Source organism: Tachypleus tridentatus, chromosome 9 (genome assembly GCF_004210375.1).
Source record: "Tachypleus tridentatus isolate NWPU-2018 chromosome 9, ASM421037v1, whole genome shotgun sequence".
Lineage (NCBI taxonomy): Eukaryota > Metazoa > Arthropoda > Merostomata > Xiphosura > Limulidae > Tachypleus > Tachypleus tridentatus.
Window position 1 is genome coordinate 132349447 of NC_134833.1, and position 13193 is coordinate 132362639.

The 13193-nt window shown below is 33.5% G+C and overlaps 1 protein-coding gene across 4 annotated transcripts in view; it reads right to left on the minus strand.

Moving 5' to 3' along the window:
• LOC143226404 (uncharacterized) overlaps positions 1-13193 on the minus strand; it is a 63496-nt gene that overhangs the window by 22045 nt on the left and 28258 nt on the right. Inside the window, exon 1 of one of the 4 annotated variants that reach the window (XM_076457333.1) lies at positions 5063-5726. The exons of the other annotated variants lie outside the window; for them this stretch is intronic. The gene's annotated coding sequence lies outside the window, so the exon portion shown is untranslated. Of the gene's footprint in view, positions 1-5062; positions 5727-13193 lie in introns of those variants that run through there. 4 annotated transcript variants of the gene reach the window in all.

A 13193-nucleotide genomic window follows, 5' to 3' on the forward strand; every position in this document is an offset into this window, starting at 1 on the left:
CCAACGAATAATGGGATTCACTGTCGCATTATAATGCTCCAGGGCTGAAAGGGCGAGCACGTTTGATATGACGTGGACTCGAACTCGCGATGCTCGGATTACGAGTCGAGCGCCCTGACCACCTGGCCTATAAACTATATATAAAGTACCTGAATCCAAACATTATTACCAACTAAAGATTTGGATTGTTTCAAAATGATAAAATATAAAGCACAGAAACATTTTCCTTTATAGATTTTCTACTATTAACACTTTTGAACACAAACATATATATATATATATGTTGGGCTTGTTTTTTTAATAACAAATTATAAATAGTCAGAGATTTAGATTTACTCTTTTTAACTAAGTCCTTCCTTTTGATTTTGTTTCACTCAATTGTTTAGTATTAATATTTTTTTCTCTCCTCTCTCTCCATATGTGTCTGGAAAGAAACAAGTAAAAAGTATGTAAATATCTAACAGTTCAATGTGTCTTATGTGGCCTTTGTTAGAGGTTCCCAATTTTTCTTAGTGCCTCCAGAACATTCCGTGTTCTGACTGATGCTCCTCGCCTATCTAATGCTTACATACCGATAACCTTAACATTACCGTGTAGTTGCTACGCCTCTTCCCCTACACAATACATTTCTGTGGCCCACAGTTTAGGAACCACTGATCTATGTAATACAATACTCAGAACGAGTCGCTCTTCAGGGATTAAATAACGTTATAAAAACATAAAATATATATAATCACTGATTGTTATAAACGTTCATTGTGTTAACCCCCGCAGAGGTTCAGCGGTAAGTTTACTGACTTACAACGCTATAATCCGGAGTTCGATTTCCCGTAGTTGACAGAGCGTAGATAGCCTGTTTCGTAACGTTGTACTGAAAGAAACAAACAAACCAAAATCTATTTTAAAATGTAAACAAAAGAACACTTAGAAAAATTATTGTATGAACACGATTCACGTGTTTTCGAAAGGTTGCAAAAGCTTTTCATGTCTAGCAGGTAAATCACGTTTTACCGCAGAATATCTCTCAGAAGATATTTCTATGATAGTGCACCTTTTCGTTCTTATCTTCATATTTATTTATTTCCATGACCATCAAAGAAAACCACTTTGTTTCTTGACTTATATGTAGAGATATCAACAATAATTATTGTCCACATCATAAAAATCACGGGATATATTAACTATTCACAGTGCAAGTTTTAAGATTTAGGTCACCTTAAAGCCCATTCTCTTAGATAGTCAGTCGGCTATATAATCAGCAAATGCGGCCATAGTAACCTGTTTTGTATTTTAATTGATATTATCCTGAGAAAAATTATAGAGAGCCTTAAGGTATTTTATTCTCTACTTACTAATTTTAACGATAGTGACCTGCCGCACGAGACTTTCCTATGCAAACTATAGGAAATTATTAGAGTCACGTGCTAAGCCTATATATTTCTACAGTCACCCAAAAAATAATTTCACAATGATAAGCTACCAAGGACACAGCGGTATGTCTGAGGAATTGTAACGCTAGAAACCTGGTTTTGATAATTGTGGTGGACAGAGTACAGATAGCCCACTATGTAGCTTTGTGCCTACATACATACAAACATGTCTCAAAATGATAAACCTTTAGTTAAAGCGAAATGTTCCTAAGACTTACAAAACAAGAAAGAATAATATAAACTCTGCCCATGAAATCTGTTTACACGATTATTTACTTTAAAATTATCACGTTTTACGTGATAAATATTTTTACTGTATTGCAAAGCTGAGTATCAGGGATATCCTCTGAAACTCTATCTTATACAAAATTTATTGTACACATCAGCACATATGTTTGGTTAACTGCACAATAGGCTCTTTGACATATAACATCACGGGGGATCGTACCCTGAATTTTAACGCTACTAAGCCACCTTGGTGCGTGTCTGTATGTAACACTTACAAGAGAATTGTTCGTGCTAAGTACAAATCAATGAGATTTTGTTCGTTTCACATACGTATATAGGGTTTGCTATTAGGAACACATGCATGAAGTTTTACTGAGTACGTCACTCAGTATGAACCAACCGAACTCTGGTATTTATTTTCACCAGAAGGTGTCATCAAAAAGTTTACACTAATACACTGAATGAGCAATAACTTCAAAGTTTAAGGTCAGGAAACAAGACTTTATGGTGAACACGGCTTTTGAAAAGTTACACAGGACTAAACATATTAACTCTAAAACAGTATGAATATGTAGGTAGAGTTAACCCTAAAATTTCCGATGAGGTTCATCTTATAGAGGCTATTATTTAAACTTGTAAAAGAGAAACCAATGTTTTTTTATTATTAATAATTTATTAGAGATACATACCCAGTGTTTCGTTTTATAAAGAAAGTAGAAGATAGATATTTAATTGTATTCGTATATCAATTTAATATCCTTTTCTTATCTAAAATATTGTTTGTTAGGTTTGTTTTTGAATTTCGCACAAATCTACTCGAGAACTATCTGCACAAGCCATCCCTAATTTAGCAGTGTAAGACTACAGGAAAGGCAAGTAGTCATCACCTACCACCGCCACTTCTTGGTCTACTTTTTTTTACCAACGAATAGTGGGATTGACCGTTACATTATAACGCCCCCACGGCTGAAAGGGCGAACATGTTTGGTGCGACGGGGATTCGAACCCGCGACCCTCAGATTACGAGTAGAACGCCTTAACTCATCTGGCTATGCCGGGCCCTAAAATATTGTTATAGTATATGTTTTTAATCTAGACAGTCCCTACAGTTCATATTACTGGTCGACCAAGGGAAGGGTTGTTTGAAATTTTATCCAAAACTCTGGATGACGATGACAAAAATCTTGTCGAACGTCGTACAGTTATAAGAAAGTTTTTTTTTCCATTTCTGAATCAAGCCGTTTCAAAACTTTCATGGACTAGTTTGAACAGTGTAAAACGCGATTTAGACTTGAGACAATTACCGATGGTTGGATATATTAATAAGTTAACACTGAATTTGAAGAAGAAACTTATTACATCATTACGTTTATTTGTTCAGTTTGTGATAGGAAGAAGTTATTATTGAAAAAGTAATAAGGAATACGTCATACGTTCTTCAAAACGAGTGAAATTACCAACTTTATAAAATCATCATTCTGGAGTTTACGGTTAACGTAATATATCAGTGATCGTTAGTTGATATAACTTAATAAAGCTCGTATTCAAACTAATACAATGATTATCCTTTTTTACCGACTAATTCAGACGAAATCGCCTAACAGTAGAAACCATTACAATAATTCGATTCTTATAACTTATTTTCATGAACCTACTTAGATTCAGTACAATTTGAAAATTACATTAAAACTTTTGTGTCTTAATTTTCTTTTTCTTAATATTGAAATGTTATAAATCAACTGATATGTATCTTTTACTGAGAAGTTTATTGAAATTGCAGTAAAACTCTAGCATGCAGTAAAACTCTAGCATAACTTAGGTAAAGTTTTCTTTTACATTTTACTCTGTAGTTTGTGATATACCTTCTCAGAACGTTTCCTGAAAAGTCACTGATGTTGATTCTTAATAAAGTCACTTTACACAGTTTTACTTAGACTGTACACAACCACTGCTAAAGGTGGGAGTCCACATTAAAACTCTGACAGGTAGAGCCACCTATAACAATACATATGTTCTGTACACTCTTGTCACCTGCTCTCTACTTATTCACTTAGATTCTAGAGTAAACCATTCATCAACAGCTAAGCCATTTACGATCTAATATGCTCAGTAGATCGAATTATTGTTGCTGCGAATTAAAAGGTTACTTGAACAAAAATTAGCAGATACAGGGCTTGTCTAAAGTTAAAATGTGTTAAACAGTTACAGAACCAATGGAAGTTATAAAATTAATTGAGTTACAAGGTGTGTTAAACAATTAACTTAGCCATTGTTATTTCTAGTGTTTACTTAAGACTTGAAGATTTGTGAAAAAGATTACTTAATCCTAAAGAACTATAATTATACCCTGTTAAATGTGTGATGAACTTTTTAACTTTTACATGGTTATCTCTGAGGTAGAACATGAAATATTTCAACCAACTGTTCATCAAAACAAACTGTAAACCTCAGATGAGGTTAATATGTGTGATAAGCAATCATTGAACAATCCTTAGTCAAATAGAGCGAACGTTCCAATAAAGCAAACGACTCAAATATACAGAGATTATGTTCTTTGAATTAAGAAAGACCCCTCATATTTTGTGCCTGTTGTTTAAAAATACAAAAACATTTGATGAAAACCAAACAAAATTCTTCTTAAATAACATTGGACGAGGTGTGAAATGAAGATATATCAAAATGATCAAATATCGTTCATATAAACTAGTTGAGGGTACCCGTAAACAAAACAGCAATTATACAAACAACAATATTAGACAATGGTTCTCTTCCTTTTGTTATTGGGTCTTTAATCACATCATTAGATGCTAATTGCGATCCTGCTTTGTGGAAGATAATAACTGACTTATTTAACTTGTATTTTTTATGTTTTTATCTCTCCTTCTAGAACAAAAATTATAAACCCTAAATAGTCCAGGTGCATCGTCGGACAGTTTCTAGTTACCATATTAAAAATTATGGCAATCGAATCAGCTCACTCTGGGTGACATGCCAGATTAATAAAAAAAAAGTCTGGCATTGCATACAACTAGCATGTACATAACTGACAAAAATTCCTAAAACTCAGTTGTGATGTTGAAAGACGTACTGTCAGTAGCTGTATTGTTGTGGAATTATTAAAATATCAATTTAACCGCTACACAAATCTCCAACACGTTGAAATATCATGATGGTAGTTGCATCATTGTAAAGATATCGTAACTTGTTAACACCTTGATTGTACTCAAGTATAACAAAAACAAAAGGCAAAAACCAAACTAAATATTATATATAAATCTTTAACTCAGTACGACACAAGACGCATACTGAAATAAAAAAAAAACAATCAATGGCTTACGTCACACAACCATTATTAAATCTGAGTAATTAAATACATATTGTATTTTAAATGTCATGTTACTTACCGCAAGCTTAACTTTCCTAGAAGGCAGGTTTAGGAAGACCGGAAGTTGCAAACAAAACGGCGATTTTCTTATTTTTACATAATTCACACAATATCCAAAATACAAAAAGGAGAAAATTACGAAACAGAAGAGACGAGCACTGTCACCAATGTCATAGAACCAGCTGTGAGCTGTAAGTGCTCTTCTGTTCGATTATACTGGCGTTTTATCTCAACAATGCTATTCGACACGATTTGACACCTGCCGATTGTGACATCACCATGACCACGTGATAACTACAACGTATATGTATCACGCGCTTTGATTTGGTCCTGGCTCTGGTTTGGGTTGTACCATGACGACAGAAGAGAATTAGAGAATGTGCCGTGACTACAAAGGGAAGTTTAAGGGACATACCATGACGAGAAAGAGGACAGTGTCTTAACAACTGTTGGATAAATTGGAACGCCAAGCAATAGATGCATAACCACAGTACGTGATCAGTTGGAGTTCACTGATTAGAAACAATACCAAGAAATAAACAATGGTTATAACAATTTCTACGTAATAATACAAAGCACTGATATGACGGATTTACGAAAACCAAACAGATGTTGTAGTACGATCGACAATATTTCTTAGACTAAGCTCACAATCAGGGCCGCGTGTTGTGCCTATGAAAATACGTTACGTGCGAATGAGAACTTAAAATGTATATATATATGTATATATCCATATTATTAGTAAAGCTGGCACGCGAGTTCCATATTCTTTCAAAAATGCATGACTTTAACAGTAAATAAAAAACAAAAATACCGATCAAGTTTCAAATTCTTACAACCACATCAGGCCCCGAGCTAATTTCTTTCTTAACTTTTCTGCATAGATAGTCTTTCTTTATTATCATAAACTGGAATAAAGTATTTAATTTCAAGGCCACAGACAGTAATCCCAACGAAGCACAAAAATATTTCTAGAAAGTACAAGGCGTGTAAAAACCTGTTTCTCCAGCTTGTTTTCATCAAGTATTCATGTCAGGCCGCTGTTGAGGGCCTTTTACATAAAATGTAGAGTGAAGCTTTCTTCAAGTTTCTCAGTGATCCATTTACCTCTTCACAGGCTATTGCACGACTGAAAAACCTCCCCATAAAAGAACATTAACCGTATCACAAGTTTATCATTTTGATATAATACATTTCCGTAAGTTCATCTAACATTTTGGTAGAGAATGAGTCTTATTATGATGCTTGTGTTTAGCTTATGAGTCAGGGCGACCAATCAGCAGCCTTAACTGATACAAGGGAAACAGATTTTAGATACACAGTGAACATACTGGTCAATAACTGTTCTCAGCCCTAACAAAATGACGTGACCTGAGCACCAGTTTTTTTTTGTTTTTTTTTTGCACGAGTAGGTGGGAGATAATGTAATTAATTGGCAATAAAAGCAGTTGTTATTTTTTAAGCAATTTACATTTACAGAATATTGGATAGGACGTAAAACTGTGATACAAAATTTTATACGGAAGTTTTCAACATTTAGTCAGTTACAGACGTATTTAATACAACTCTCAAATATAAATACGCACCACGTATCTTTCACGTGCAATATTAGTTCTAAAAAAAGAAAAGTAGAATATGTGAAGCAGATATGACAGATTCACATCATGGAGACTTATGTAGTTATAATAACTGAAACTTAGCCAATGTGAATTAAAAAAAAACCTTTTGTGGAAAGTGGTGAGGAAAAACAGACAATATAAATATGTTTGGTGAATACAAATGGCAAAACTGTTACGGAAAAAAAGGAAAGGAAAATATATATTGGTAATTAATATTCTAAGATATTTCAGCGTAATAAAAAAAAAACTTTTAAATTGAAACACTGGCGGAAATAGACCTTTCTCTAGTATTTATTTTCTCCGAACCTCATCTGAACAAATCAAAATTAGTGTTTCTTGCAACAGAAGCGTCGCTAAAGATTCAAGGCACGATTTAGCGACGTCTCTATCGTATAGCATCTATTAAATATAAAAGTCCAAAGTCTTTAACAAACAATGTTTGTTATGTACAAAGATATACAGTGGGCTATCCGGGCTTTGCTTACTGTTGTTTTCGACACCCAAATTTTAGCGTTATAAGCCCTCAGACTAACTGAGAAACAAACGATAATTATCAACTAGAATATCTAATATTAAAAAAAATTATTTATATATTCCACCAATAAACAATTAATACGTGAAAATAACAGTACTATAATGTGTATATATATATATGTGTGTGTGTGTGTGTGTGTGTGTGTGAATATATATGTAGCAGCCCTGTGGCACAGCAGTACAACTGCGGACTCAAATCGCTAGAAATCGAGTTTCGATACTCGTGGTGGGTAAAGCACAGATGATTCATTGTGTAGCTTTGTGCGTAATTCCAAACAGTTAGTTACTATATATGTATTTATAATACATATTATAAAGGAGCTGTTTCAGCATCATCTAAGTATTGTTGTACCATTAAGTTGAAGAATAGTACTTCATGGATTATGTTACCAATGTACCCAGGTTACTGCCACATTATGTGCTGAACGGTTTCTTTGCATGAAATGATATGAAAAAACGTTTTAGCGGCTGCGTACTATGAATCCATTAATACTTCGATGCTGTAAGGACAAACCAAGAACAACCACCATTAATGAAGTAATTTATCAACTTGTCATACTGTCATATGTCACATTTCGGCAGCACTTTGAACATAGTTAATGGTCTTTCTCTATCATTTCGTATAGCCATTAACATGTTTACTTCATTTGCATCTGTTCCTTTTATTCTGATTGTTATGTAACAATTTTAGTAATGTTTTATTTGTTATTTTCTACACCTTTGTAATTTACATTTTTGATACTGTCATAGGATAGGCCTACTACGTCACTAACAATTATTTTTTTATATTTCTCCATTTCTGAATAATTTTCCTAATATAAACATTGCATTGATGTGATATAATTAGATTTATATAAATTTTAATTGTTGTTTTTTTGTGTTTTTTTTACAGTATATCTTTATTAAAATGAACTCACACAAACTTTTGCAAAAACTCAAAAGACATGATTGTTTGCTTTCTGTCACCCAGCTTAGTTGTCGAATTTGTCTTTTCCATTTCTTTGTCTAGGCCTATTCTTTATCCGTTTCCGTTTATCTGTATCTGTTTGTTCATTTATCTGCCTCTATTATTTCGTATTACAATTTCAAATATCTAAAACTGAGTTAAACTGTAATTTAGATTTAGAAGCTAAATAAATGTTGATATGTATCAAGTTAAGATACTTACCAACAAGATTGATACACGTGGTTTTGATTTTTGATACAAATATATTTTGGTAAACAAACATTAATATAATTTACAATAACGACTACTACAAGTAGTCTTCTATGTACAAAAGTTTTACAAACTTACAAATAATATCAAGTTTTCTTTCTAGTCTGGAATTTCTTTGACGTCTTATTGAGGGTTCACAATCAGCGAGTTAATTTCGAGTTCGTGTTTGTACAATTAACTTAAGAGGAAGCTAGCTAGCCCTGCGTTCTTTGCTGTTCACACGTCGAATTTTTTTTTTTACCGCCAAAGTTATATAATGTATTCGTAAAAACACTAATGTCCGGTGTACGTCCACTAAAGTTAAACAATTTGTAATCTTCAGGATCTATAAACGTTCCTTTTTAAATATCTGAGTTCCTGATTAATAAGCGTTAATCAGATATAAGTTCCGAAGTTTCTACTATACTATCTATAGCAAAATAATAATATGTACTGTTTCTTGGTGTCGAGTTAGTTACATTAACTGGCGTGAGAAAAGCTTATAGAAATTTAAGCCTGCACAACAATACTGATGATACACTGGTGTTTACGTACACGCATGTATTGTTGATTCTTACACTCGAGAATCTTCTGCATATCTAGTGAATAGGCGGGAATTTCGCAATACATATTTAAAAGTTATATATATTTCTAAACATAAATGTAACTTAACATATGTCGATGTTAAATATATCAGAGTAAATCCGTCAAACTATCCATCCAGAATGACTAAATACGCTATTCATATGTATTTAATATTTATTTTTAAATATTTTTGAATCATGAGCCGTTAGAAATTCGTACGTGCTAACCAGCAACAAAAAACTTATAAATATATTAAACACCTAGTTTGATATCATTAGTTTTTTGTGTAACAGATACCAAATGACTGACACATCAAGAGAAGCTTCAGAACAGTGAGCCTGATATCCTGTGAGTTTTAAGTAGTCGAATTAATTACTATCTGTGTTGTGTTTCAAAGCCAAGGCTGAGAAAATAATTTTAAAAAAAATGAGTTACAAGATTGTCAGAAATATTCACGAAATAGTAAAAATGGCAAAACTTTTCTGGTTTTGTCGCGTAGAAACAATGATGTATGTTAACTACTTGTAACTGAGGTATCAGTGATTAAAAATCCGGTAGTTTTTAAACACAATGGATAACCATCTTTGATTTATATATAGTATAAAACTTGCACTTGCAATACAATTGAATGCGTGTGTATGTGTTTTCATATACCAAAGCCACATTGGACTACCTATTTATCCCACTAAGGGGAATTGAAACCCTGATTGTAGCATTGTAAATCCACGACTTACCGTGGTCCTACCAGGGAATTTCATACAAACATATATATTTATATGTATGTATACTTGAAATGTACCGTAAGTGCGTGGAGGGTTCTGCACATAACGTTTGACAGAAGACTTTCACAAAGGATATACACAGAAGTAAAATAACATAGAAATACAAGATTATCTCTACACAAAGGTGGGTTATTACTTTCCCACACAGAAAGATAACATTGTGTGCGTTACTAATTACAGAGCTAACTGACAAAATCCCACCCAAGAACCATGGCGTATATTTCAAGAACAATTTTACGCCTGCGTAGAATATTGTTCTCCTTCCTCGGATCCGGGTAGCGAAGCAGAGAAGGGATGACGATTTTCAAGGCACGCCTCTTGTAAGTAGAACGTCAGCGCTAAAAAAACAAATTCGAAGATTTCACGCAACTAATCAGGACAAATATGAGCATCTATGAAATACCTAAATGTTTATTTAATTGCTGTACAGCTGCTCGCCAAGAAACTGGTAGCAAAAGATCTGGAAAATGACTTGCAACGCTCGCTGTTTTCAGCGTATTGTATAAACAATGAACCTGTAAAGTAACTCGGTGTCTCTTACAGATACAGTTTCTTCATTTAACTGACTTGAGTTTAAAAAGATATCTGATATGTTAGTTTCGGACGAGTGAACTTTCTAAATCATCTGTATCAAAGTTTTGCTGATTCTAGTATTTTTTTTTTTTAATTTCGCGCAAAGCTACTCGAGGGCTATCTGTGCTAGCCATCCCTAATTTAGCAGTGTAAGACTAGAGGGAAGGCAGCTAGTCACCACCATCCACCGCCAACTCTTGGTCTACTCTTTTACCAACGAATAGTGGGATTGACCGTCACATATAACGCCCCACAGCTGAAAGGGCGAGCATGTTTGGTGCGACCGGGATTCGAACCCGCAACGATTCCTGTAATACTGCAGAGATTGTATTTATTTTTGTTGAACAAATATTTGGTGATGATTAAGAGAAAACGATACGTTACGACTATATTATATCTGTTTACGTTTCTCACCAACAATTAGTTTGTTTGAACTTTGAACACACTACACATCATCTCTTATTACGTTACTCACCCCTAATTAGACGTTCTAGCTCAGGATTGGACGCCGACTAAAATTCTCCAGTTTTCTTAACTTAGTGCATTATAAAAGCCCCCCCCCGCTAGTACAGCGGTAAGTCTACGGATTTACAACGCTAAAATCAGGGGTTCAATTCCCCTTCCCCTCGGTGGGCTCAGCAGATAGTCTGATGTGGCTTTGCTAAAAGAAAACATACATACGTATTATTAAAAAAAACAATAACAAATAAACGATAAACAGGAACCATACAAAAAATTAATGTAAAACGACCAACAACGCTTAAAATAATTAATAGAAAACAAACAAAGAAAACACCACTAAATTACCACCTAACAGGTGCTCCACGTCCAGAATGGATTCATTCTGAGCTTCCACCCTAATTTATAGATTTCTAGTTGTGAAAATGACAATAATAAATACGTATGCTGTAGGTCCTTTGTAACTATTTCAAAGATAATACGTATGTCTTATACTGTTAGCTAATCTAACTTATGTTAATATGTATGAACAACAGCTGCGTGTGATCCAAACTTGACATTTTTTGAGATGTTTATGGTGCATTGTGCAAGTTGAGTCTATTTGTCTTCACATCATACAAAGTCCAGGTGTAGTTTTTTTTTAGATTCAGTAGGTGGCTTAATTAATAAGTTTCTCTCCATTTAGAAAAAAAAAATTCGATTTTAGGAGTTTTTTTTTTAACCTTACATGTATACTCAAAGTGTCGTATCTTCATTGTAAAAAGTAAAAACCACATTTTCCGATTGTTATTACTTGAAAAGCATAACAGAATATACAAGCAGCATAAGTGTAATGAAGCTAAAAAAAATCATTATAGGATTTGTGAATTTAATGAATTGCTCCTGTATGTCTCTAGAAACGGACGACGTTTCGGCTTTTATGTATTGAGGCAGGAATAGCTCATTGAAGCCAAACGTTTACCACATCTGCACTAAATAATATACCCTTGAAATAAATAACTCCTTGTCATTTGTTTACATACGAAACTGCTCTCCTTGGCGGTTTGCATATGTACGTATTTGAGACTTATTCATTATACATATATACATATATTGGACTCATTCCAAAAATATGTTGAAAGAGCTGCAGCTAGTTCTTAAAAATCTATATAGAAGGAAAGATCTTTAAGCAGTTACATAATTATTAGAACTGTAAGTACGTATTTAACTAATACTGTATAGAAGTCTTGCCATATATGGAATTGTTTATTAGAATACTGTTATCTTAACTATGTGTTTTGTTTTCTAATCATCGAACGGTGTCACAGATTTCTGATATGTTATGTTACTACACGCGATTAGTTTAGTGCCATACGATCAGTTAAGTCTTGTCGACATGTTTTTAGTATGATAACAACAGTAATTCTGATTTAAAAACTCACATATGACACAAAGACAATGCAACAATTCCTAGACTGGCACTTTCCTGTCAGTTTTTAACTTTAATTAAGAGTTCCAGATGTTATTCGATTAAAACGAAAATACGTTAGTGTGATGAAGTATTAGAGTCCTTGAAGTCTTGATGTGACTGTGTCAATAACAATGTCATAACGCTAAAGCACTTGATGTGACTGTGTTAGTAAAAATATCATAATCCTAAAGCACTTGATGTGATTGTGTTAGTAACAATGTCATAACGCTACATCACTTGATGCGACTGTGTTAGTAACAGTGTCATAACACTAGAGCACTTGATTTTACCGTCTTAGTAACAATGCTATAACATTAAAGCACTTGATGTGACTGTGTTACTGAGAGTTACTATGACACTTCATGTATTTGGCATGACTTTGTTTCTGCAGTAACTGATGTGCTTAGCATGATTGCATTGTTAATAGCTGTCAAAATACTTAAAGTACTTGGGATGACTGTATTACTATAGTACTTTACTTCTTGGCACGACTACGTTACTAATAAGCATTATAACACTTACGTACGACGCACGATTGCGTTAAGAAGATTTATTACCATACTCTTTGTAATTGACATGACTAGGATGCAATGTGATGTTGTCCAAAACTTAATGAACAATTTTACGCGTTCGAGGAAAACTCTTGATTGAACTAAAAACATTACAGTTTTGTTTTTTATCTCAACAAAGTGCTTCGATAACTCTGAAGAAACAGAATGAACATATAATTCGATCTTGTTCAGTTGATTTCTGATTCCAACATATAATTTGATCTTCTTCAGTTGATTTCTGATTCCAAATATCTAAACACTTTTCCCATTTATAATTTTTTTTCCACAAAACACTATTTATCCTCTAAAATATATAAGCATGTGTCAGACATGACTCTTTTCTACTTGCAATCAAATTCACCAATCATAAATTTTACCTTTATACTTAAACATACAGATTGG